The sequence below is a fragment of the Branchiostoma lanceolatum genome, chromosome 5, assembly GCF_035083965.1.
Source record: "Branchiostoma lanceolatum isolate klBraLanc5 chromosome 5, klBraLanc5.hap2, whole genome shotgun sequence".
In the NCBI taxonomy this organism is placed as follows: domain Eukaryota; kingdom Metazoa; phylum Chordata; class Leptocardii; order Amphioxiformes; family Branchiostomatidae; genus Branchiostoma; species Branchiostoma lanceolatum.
Window position 1 is genome coordinate 5,401,622 of NC_089726.1, and position 11,011 is coordinate 5,412,632.

The 11,011-nt window shown below is 40.8% G+C and overlaps 1 long non-coding RNA gene across 1 annotated transcript; it reads right to left on the reverse strand.

The window, feature by feature from the left end:
* Positions 1–6,408: 6,408 nt before the first annotated feature.
* On the reverse strand, positions 6,409–10,688 carry LOC136434577 (uncharacterized). Its single transcript, XR_010755767.1, has 3 exons — positions 10,529–10,688; positions 9,398–9,577; positions 6,409–9,048 (listed from the first exon to the last, which is right to left on the reverse strand). It is a non-coding gene; the product is annotated as an uncharacterized lncRNA (long non-coding RNA).
* Between the last annotated feature and the right edge of the window lie 323 nt (positions 10,689–11,011).

An 11,011-nucleotide genomic window follows, 5' to 3' on the forward strand; every position in this document is an offset into this window, starting at 1 on the left:
GCACTACTTCCTATCCGAACTACGAACTTAATTGCGGAAGAATAATGTGTTCTGCTACCTTAAATACCACAAATTCCCACGAAATTCGAACAAAGCGTCGAACAACGAACGAATGATGTGGCGACCCGTCCTTAACGATACTACGGCACCGCGAATTTGCGTTTCCATTGTATCACTACACTGTAGTCTACAGTAACAAAAGCTTATCTACAGTATATCAGACCAGGTATTTGAGACAGAGAACTTGTCGCTACATACGTCCGGAGTTATTCTCCTAGTCATCCATGTGCGTACTGCAATTCCAATCTCTATCAGGAGAATTGCAAAATCTCCTGAATTCCAATCTCTACTGTGACACATATACATTGCGCATAGTTCTCAGCATATGTTTGGTAAAACTTTTAACTTTTAAACCGATGTATATCGTATCTAATATCATGGTGAATATACATTTATTAAAAGAGGTTGTATAATTATGGGGGCGAGGGTGCAAAGCTGAACTTAAACATAAGTGAAAGAATCTGTCCTTATATATCAGGAAAGTCTATGTATCTCTCTATTCTTGTATCAATATTTAGGAAGGGAGCGAAATATGGTGATTTTTAAAAAAGATTTGCTAACCCCTATGTTGACCAATAGATTCTGCCTACTAGTATCACATTGATGTAATTTAAGAAAAGACGGGTGTTTTACTGGTGTATTTTATTGATATATTTTTAACCGTTTGTGGATTATTTACAATGAGAACGTTCATGATTCTAAAGCCCCTGTCTCACTGGACGGAAACTGTTTGGCGACTAGTTACAACTGACAGTCGCCATCTTGTCTCGCACAGTTGCCAAGTTGTTTCCACGCGGTCTTCAATGAACGTCAATTTGTTTCCTGCAGTGGCGATAGTTTAAGAAAGTTAAAAAACGCAAGTGGCTAATGGACGCGATATAGCTAGACACGAACTAGTCTCGAACTAGTTTCCAATATTGGCCGCCTATTTGGGACCATTAGTCGCCAATAAGTCCCCATTAGTCATCAAAAGATGCCATTTATTGTGTAAAAAGTGATTTGTTTGCTCTAACAACTCTATAAACATATCTCATTACACAAACTTGAAACAAAACACATAATAGAACTTATTGTTCGTGTCAGTTTGTTTTGGTAATTTCTGTCAATGTGAAAGAATACTAAGGCCATACTCATATTTCAAAATATGTTAAACATGTTAGGCCAAGTATCATAATAATGAATATCCTTTTATCACTACACTTTTTTTCCCTTTTTCGTTTTAGTCACTTTAAGTTGGTTTTTAATTTAGTAGCAACACTGCGGATTCCCATACCCTGTTCAGCAGGGCTTCATTTGCAAATGCGTCGCGTCAGCTTTGAACATAACATTTTGTCGACCTTCTGATCCTGCGCATGCGTGCTTAGAATCGTGAACGTTCCTATTTACATCAATATTATCTTATAAATCTTTTGTTACTGTTTCTGTTATAACATTTATCATTCATCAGTGCATCTATTTTTTGACAATGCCATGTTGATTTGATTATATGGTTGACGTCATCTGAGGACCCCAAAACTGATGCGAGTGTGCGAATATAAAAGAGAAATTGGCAAAAAAAGTTGCCTTCATCATAAAATATACGTGGTCACGAAGCATAAACAAAAGTAAACACACCGAGTATGGTAGACCGAAATATGGATTCTTCATTTTTATTCGTTCAAAACTTCTTATTGGACTTGGAGTTGACGTCGATATGTACGACATTACTATCCGTTTTCTGATTTTTTTTTCAATTCACAGCATGTATTTTCTCATTTTTGAACTGCTTTTTACGATTTACAGTATGGCCGAATTTTTTCATTATTTTTGGAAACGGTCGAAGCTTGATACGCACGCGGATGTCATCCATATAATCAAATAAACAAGACCTATCTTACATCTATTTTGCCTGTTATTCAGCTATGATTAATCTGAATGATAGTTATAATTGAAATCTGAATAGATTTAGGCCCCGCTTACCAATTTCATTTTTGGTAACGAAGGCTCAATGGTGGCTCGAATAAAGTTCTAAACGGGAACTATGTGGCTACAGCGTCTTTTTTTAAGATGTTGTGTGAGTGTGTACGTGTATGGTTGGCTTAAAATAAGGTTGTCCACTACTAGTTGCCTACGGAGGCTCGATGTCTATTCAACATCGATCTATGCATACACCCAACATTACTTTGATATACTGGAGATATAAAGGCAATAACAACAAACTTTATATGCATGTATAATTGCTAAGTGTTCTTGAAAATTGAATATAAGTTGACAGCAATGGCCTGATATTTCTAATCTGAACACATTGCTTGAAATGATTTCTAACTGACACGGGTATTTTATAAAAGCTACAAGTTGCCTCATATTTCCTACATCCTTGAAGTAGTAACAAATTCCATTGAAAGGTCTGACAATCAACGCAATTCAGAACGCAGGTCGATGTAGATTTGGAAAGTCAACTCGAATTTCAATAATCGTCTGACAAAGTCATAACGAAAAGCATGTATGAAATTTTTGTAATCTCCAAGCAGATGCAGAGTTCAGACAATGTTTTTTCGGCATTTTTACCTCTTTCTGGTGTTTTTTAAAATCTCTTCGCCTCCCTCCCCTGATCCAAACCCTATGTGTATCTGCTTGAAGGTTAAAGGTTATACACTTACATTAACGATTTACACAGAGAATTTCGAGCTGTCGCGACTGCTAACGTCTGGTCTCTCACAGGATCTTTTTGCCTTCTAATTCTTTTTTCAAAATTTTGTGAGGACAATGAAAATGTTGTTATTTTTGTTAGTTATTATTGGGAAAAGTTAAAAATGCTTCCATTCTTGGCTTTCTTACATGCAAAAAGAAAGTACATGGTTTTCAACCAATCTGCAGGAACCTTGATATCAACGAAAGGCCAGGCACTTAATTGCGTGTCAGACCTCAGATACCTGGGATCATGGGTAAAAAGTTCTAGCAAAGATGTTGAGGTTAGAATCGCTCTTGCTTGGGGAGCCATGAGCAAGATGGCAGTAGTGTGGAAAACTGACTTAAGTCCGGCTACAAAAATCAGCTTTTTTAGAGCAGCAGTAGAATCAATTCTCCTATATGGTTCAGAATGTTGGACACTCACAAAATCCTTGGAGAAGAAGCTTAATGGCTCGTACACAAGCTTGAAAAAGTATGTACATCGATGTTCGGTCGATGAAAATTAAAATTGGTGGTCGGCATATAACAACAACATGTATACACATCAGAAGTACTATATTTTATTACGAACGTACGTGTTTGGTGGCATTCATTCAATATTTTCAACCTGACCTCCTGTAAATGCAGAAGGGTTCGCGGGGATTTTATTTCGCGGTAGGGAGAAAATGTAGTGTTCGTGGTGGTTTTGAGATCGCCGATGAAACAATCAATAGTAGCAGTACAGTTACACGATGGAACCGCGAAAACCGTGAACGTGAAAAAACCGCGAACATTTCTGCATTTACAGAATCATAAGTTTACAGAAGACTTGTTGGAGTAATGATAATCGGAGACCATGCATGACTACATTTTGGCAAGAAGCCGATTATGACTCCTCCTTGCACCGGTGCAGTGGGTCACTGTAAATGTCACTAACCTCGAGACCCCCCTCCCACCATCGCAGTGTTTTTTCATATAGATAACAACATACAGTCCTGTCGTGTCTACATGCATCGGGTTCAGTCTGGTATCCATCCCTATTTGCATTGGCCTCTGTGCTTTTCCTATATGTCACTTATGTCCACTTCACTTAATAGAAGGGGTATCAAGATGAATATGTGTATTTAGATATAATTTGACGTGGGACTATGGATTGTAGGCCCCGGCTCCATGGACTCAATAAATGGCGAGTTTTTCCTCCCAACCTGAACAGTTGCACAATACTCCCGTCGGCTTCCCGTCGTCCTTTGCGCGACATCCACTAAGATAACAGTTACTTACGCGAGGAACACGCTCGGCGCCATTCCGCAACATCACAAAGGTTACATATCACACATCAGTGGACGCAATGGCAGTTATTAAATAATGATTGATATTGTTGGCGTGCTGCGGCAAGATCAATAACGCTTGAACCCTCTCCAGATGAAAGATCATGGTGATGATAGTTCGTTTGTTTTATCATTACCGCCATTTTGAAAAGGCAAAACACTGTGTGAGGTGGCACAAAACAAGCCAAACTTTTGCCTATGTATATGTTTATATGTGCTTGTGTGTGTGTGTGCGTGTGTGTGTGTGTGTGTACATATATAAGTCGAGGGTAAAGAATGTTGAATGATGATGAGAGCGACTGAGACGAAAAGAGAGAAGTGTGCGTACGTGTGTGTGTGTGTGATTGTGTGTGTGTGTGTATGTATGTAACTATGTATGTGAATGTGTGTATGTGATTGTGTGTGTATGCGTGTACTGTGTTTGTGTGTTTGTATATATATATGTATGTGTGTGTATGTGTGAGCATGTGTGTATATGTATGCGTGTTTGTGTGTTTGTCCTCGCGTGTCTCGCACGACACGTCTCAAGACTCACGTAACACGTCTCAAGACTCACCCAACACGTCTCAAGACTCAAAACTTCTTAAGACTCACACAGCACGCCTCAATACTCACACAACACGTCTCAAGACTCACACAACACGTCTCAAGACTTACACAACACGTCTCAAGACTTACACGACGCGTCTCAAGACTCACACCAGACGTCTCAAGACTCACACTTTATCCCTCAACTGATTGCTGTTTTGTATCTGAAACATTGACCCGTAAACCTTTTAATGTCTGTTGACCATGCATTGGCAAGTATAATCAAATTGAAAGTCATAACTTTCCTAGGTCCTAACGGTGGAGAAGGGCAGGTCAGCTGGAGAATTCTTATTGTCATGCGATGATATTGCAAGAATAAAATGTAAGGAGAAGTTGAATTTATCTATTGATAGTATAGTAGTTTGAATCCGTCAACTAGCTCTATCTGTTCAACATGTTTTGTCCTGTTGTGATCTGTACTTAGCCCCGTGTGGCAGAACGTGCAGTAAAGGTCTTTATTTATTCATTCACTTATCAGAGTGCCCCACGGCAACACCGACATTCATCACATCAGGGACTTTAACATGTCATTGCGTTAACCGATGTGTACTAATTACCTTCAATTGTTTGTGGTGTTGAGAAATACCAAACCAGTCGCCTCAGAACGTCGTGCATAAGATCTGTTCGATGAGCAATGCCTTCTAAGCAGGAAAACGTAAAGACATCCTGCAATGTCTTGATCGTAGTTGATCGAGTGACTGAGATTCAGTAAACTATAAAGTTGAAAACACGTTAATAACCTCACCCTCGGGACAAAAAAAATTAAACGCTACGCTAATTCATGTCTGCCCTGAAATTTTACAAATTCGCAGCTACATAAATTATCTAACTTTCATTGACGTAATATCTACATGCTTTATAAAACATATGTCCATCGATGACTATAGTAAGTAAAACTAAAACGAAAGTGAGTGTTTTTCGGTAATTACTTGATATTTTCCACCCGGTGTAACTAGCAGGCAAGTTTACAGAAGACTTGTTGGATTAATGATAATCTCTAAACAGAAGACAATGCTCGGTCAATGACCTGTCAGAAAGCAGACCAATTATGATGATAGTGTCTGTTGGCACCGGAGGTTCACTGCAAATGTCACTTGTGACGACAAGCTCGAGGCCCCCCTCCCACTGCACTACTGCATGATATTTTCATATCGGTAAAGCTGGTATCTCATTGGACTTGCGGCACGTTGGCGACCCCGGGGTCATTAACCTCCGCCAGGGAGAGCTTGTGTAAGCACAGGCTAAAACACACAGACACACACACACAGACACACACACCGACACACAGACACACAGACACACTCACACACACACACACACACAATGTGTTCAGATTAGAAGTATCAACTCTATTTTCAAGAACGCTTAGCAATAAAACATGCATCTAAAGTTTGTTGTTATTGTCTTTATCTGACATGTCTTGTACTATCTTGTATGTCAGAGCAATGTTGGGTGACTGCATGGATAAATGCTAAATAAACATCGATAACACATATACACTCTTCAGAAAAGACGCTGTAGCCGCATAGTTCCCAATTAAAACTTTATTCGATCCACCATATTGAGCCTCTGTTACCAAAAAATAGAATTGGTGAGCGGGGCCTAAATCTATGCAGATTTCAATGGTAACTATCATTTAGGTTAATCATAGCTGAATAACAGGCCAATTGATTTGATTCTATGGATGACATCCGCGCGCGCATCAATTTTCGTCCGTTTCAAAAAATACGGTCATACTGTAAATCGTTAAAAGTAGCTGCAAAATGAAGAATATATATTTCGGTTTACCTTTCTCGGTATGTTTACTTTTGTTTATCGTTCCTGACCACATATATTTCATAATGACTTTTTTTTGCCAAACCTTTTTTTTCATTCGCACGCTCGCATCATTTTTGAGGTCCCCAAAGGATGTCATCCATAGAATCAAATCAACATGGCCTTAGTAAAAATTATAAGCACTAATGAATGATGAAGGTTACAACAAAGTCAGTAACAAAAGATTTATAAGATAATGTTGATGCAAATAGGAACGTTCACGATTCTAAGTACGCATGCGTAAGGCAAAGGTCGAGAAAAGGTGAAGGTCAAAGCTGACTTGTAAACAGTTCTTGTCTCTGTTTATAGATTTGTTGGAGCAAATAAGCCTTGAAACGTACTTATCACTTTTTATAGAATCAATGGCACCTTGAGACAACTGATGGGGACCTATTGGCGACTAATATATAATGGTCCCAAATAGGACCCAAAATTGGAAACTAGTTCGAGACTAGTTCGCGTCTAGTTCGCGCCCATTCGCTTGCGTATCTTTTAAATTTTTAAAAAACAAATCAACAATAGCCACCGTAGGAGACGAATTGAGGCTCATTAGAAACGACGTGGAAACAACTTTGCAACTGTGGAAGACAAGTTGGCGACTGTCAGTTGCAACTAGTCGCCAACAATTTTCCTCCCAGTGAGATAGGGTTTTACCGTTTAAGAATCATGAACGTTCTCAATGTAAACAATCTGCAAACGGTTACAAGTATCAATTACACCAGTAAAACACCCGTATTTTCTCAAATGACATCTATGTGATAGTTAGGATCTAATGGTCAACATAAGGGTTAGCAAATCTATAACAAATACACCATATTCCACTCCCTTCTTAAACATAAATACAAGAACAGTAAGGTACATACTATTAGACTTTCTTTAATATAAGTATTTTTAAGTCTAGCTTTGCACCCTCGCCCCATAGTTATACAACCTCATTGAATGAATGTATATATTTACCATATTAGATATGATGTACATCAGTTTAAAAGTTAAGGTTTACCACACATACGCGAGTAACTATGCGCAACACATGTATATGTCGTAAATAAGCAGTTGCATAATCTTTGATGGCAAGATGGCGTCTGCGGGCCAGTCTGCGCCGATGGACTATGTCAGCACTGTAGAACTCACTAGTAGAAAGGTAGTAAGAAAAGGCGGCAACATCACTGCCGACTGGTACGCAATAGACGTTGGCCAGGGGGACTTGGCGTTTGTTTATCTATATGAGCGCTTGTGTTTGATCACTGCTAGCGAGTTTAGCAGCCACAAAACTTTCGGCAAGTATTACAATTGACATTGCTAATTTTTAGCTACTTCGGTTTACAACAACCGCGCGGGTGCAACGTACACAATCTAGAAATACCTTCAACCCGACCATTGTCAGGGCTAGCATACAGTACAAAACAAGCATGGGCAAACCGACAATTTTCGGGCTCAGCAGGACAAGGGTTTTAAGAGACCAGTGTCACTTACTGTGTCACTCAATACAGGAACAAATTTAACGTTTTATAGTTGTGATACCATGTCCTATCGCTTCAATTTTTGTTACAAGGTTTGTGGCGTCTAAATTTCGAAATGTAGGCATCTTTTTTTGGCCCACTTTTTTTTGCACGCTCGTATTCGATTGGGAGTCTGCAGAGGATGTCCTCCTTAAATTTAGGTACTGTGGCCTAACCATGGTGCATGTCTTATACTGTAAGTAGATTATCAAGTTCGCGGTAGGGGAAAATGGAGTGTTCGCGGTGGTTTCAAGTTCGCGGTTTGAAACAATAGTAGCGCTACAGTGATATGTATGTAATTGATGATGCCTTTAACGGACAGCCAGTCGGAAACCAAGACAGTGCGCAGCCGCACACCTGACTATCAACTCAGCAAGGTTGCTACAGACGGACAGAACAGTCGCCGTGGTCAGTGCTGGCGTGATCAACTGTTGCTAATCTATATACTACAATTATACCGCTTTTGTTCTCTGCGATGGAGCTTTACTATCATAGTAATGGTAATCAAACTTATCCTAGCTTTAGAGGGTCATTGTTACATTGTTAGTATTCACGCATATTCACCTTAGTAGGTGCTTCCAACATATAATAATGCTGTATACTATGCAGTACGTTGTGCTTATACGAAGGGTTCGCGACCAGAAGACAGAACAGAAATTTTCGCGAGGGGCTTTTAGAATGTCATTGTAAAGAGGTCACAGCGAAAACCGGAACATGAAGCCACCGCGAAAATTTAAACATTTACAGTAACTTAGACTTTGTGAAACTTTCGCCAAATAACCCCCCTTTGTTTGCGCGCGTTTTTCGAACATCCCTCGGTAGGATTCAGCATTGCAACACAACTCTAAATCCACAATAACGCAAAATGTATACTACGACTGTCCCCCCGGGATTATACACAATCGCGGGCCTTACAACAATAGACCAGCGGCCACCTAACCCTATCACACCGTCTGTTCCGCGGGTCAGTCCCTCGTTGTCACCGCCGGCTTCGAAGCTGGCGAGCAGCGTACCGAAGTCTTCCCCCAGGAACGGCAACGACTCGGCGGCGGTATTGGGGTAGGTAGAAGGAAACGCAGTTATTTCTGCCTGCAGGCTTTGAACAGGACCTGTACGTGTTAAGAGTTTGTTTGAAAAGATTAAGAAGACAGGAATCTCGCTAGTTAGGCCTTGTTGGCATTTTTATCTAGAAATATACAAAAAATGTTAACTGAGCCTATCGGTCAGTGGCAAGACTCTGCTAACCGGGCTGAGGTTTCCACTTTCGTTGGCGTTGCTTCTAACCAGCCGTCAGCCAATCAGCCGGTTTTCTGATTGGCTGACAGCTGCTTAGAGCCACGCACACAAAAGCGGAAACCTCAGCCCGAGTTAGCAGAGTCTTCTTAAGGTATATTATATTGGCCACGGCCGAGGCTCTGCGTAGTAGAGTGTGGTCAACAGTACTGGGCGCTTGCTCACCTTGAAGGGCATCGCCTGGTGCAAGGGCGTCGAACTGCACGGAAGGGAAAGCGAAAAATCGCTCGACACCACCAAGGGTCACGGTGTAGATCAGAAGGGTCACAGTCCCCGGACGGGTCCAGTGCGTTGCTGCTACACCTCCGCTGGGAATCGCCGTCGGCCCCCTGAATTCAATATTACCTACCAAAACACAGGAAAGAGGATTACAGATTGACAAATCATCATCCCGATCAGTACATTGCAATATTGATTATTACAGACATGAAAAATGGAAGTATAGTTTTTGGCGTGTCTGTGTGTGTGAGTGCCTGTGCGCGCGCGCGCGCGTGCGTGCGTGTGTGTGTGTGTGTGTGTGTGTGTTTATGTTTATGTTCACATCAGTGAGTACTTGGGCATGGTGTCATTATATGTGTGTGTGCACGTGTCTCTCTCTCTTTCTCTCTGTGTTTCTGTATGTGTGTGTGTGTGTGCTTATGTATGTATGTATGTATGTGCGTGCGCGCCGCATGTGTGTAAGTGTGTGTGTGTGTGTGTGTGTAAGTATGTGTGTAAGTGTATGTTTAAGTGTGCGTGTAAGTGTGTGTGTAATTATGTGTGCGTGCGTGCGTACATGCGTGTGTGCGACAGTGTGTGTGTGTGTGTGTGTGTGTGTGTGTGTGTGTGTGTGCGTGCGTGCGTGTGTCTTGTTTGTTTGTGTGTTTTGTTTGTTTGTGTGTGTGTGTGTGCATGTGATGGTTAGAGTCCCACGGGTAGGATAGTTACAGTCCTTAGCACAGTAAGAGTCCTTAGGATGAGACGTTAACCCCATGTTATATTAGAGAGACAAAGCAAATATAGCTGGCAGCCGCGGGGCATTTTGGAATGTACATGAGTGTCAGTTGAGAATATGGAAGTTAAGCCCGACTTTGCGCCATCTAACAACTTTCTGTGGTAGTGCAGTGAAAATCCTTAGGCAACAAATTTCCAAAAGCTCCTCAATGTTTCACAAAGATGTGAGATCCTGGAAGTCTCACACACTTTATTTTACCACCGGGAGCTGTTTTAGAGTGTTACGAGAGTCAGGGTTGACTAAATGCTGTATTAACAGAGCTGATATCTTATGAAATACATGGAATAACTTAAGTTTCATACCAGCTCCCATCAGTTCTTCGAGGTGAGGTAGAATGAAACCAAAGCCTAATTCCGCAATGGTAGCTGGGAGTGCGGAGACAAGAGGCGCCACTTCCTCCAGCAAGACGTCAAAGTTGACACACGGGATGATAGGAGGTGTCGTCCACAGCTCTCTGGGAACGCAGATACCTGGCCTCACCACCTTACAGGTTTCTGCAACAACATGTTTGGCTTATTAGATTCCCATTAGTGATAAATAAATCACTACTCTTGAGTCAATGGAGTCAATAAGATTAAATTAAATAAACCTAATACAAATGCAGTAATTGAAATAGACAACAAACATATACATTTGGTTAGGGGAGAAAACTTGGATAACGCGAACTCAAAATCTGAGTGGGAGACATCAGAGGTGAAAAATGATACCAATCAATAAATGATATATGGATAAAGTAATGAAACAAGGTTGTATGAAATAACATACGAAAATTAGACCATGATATA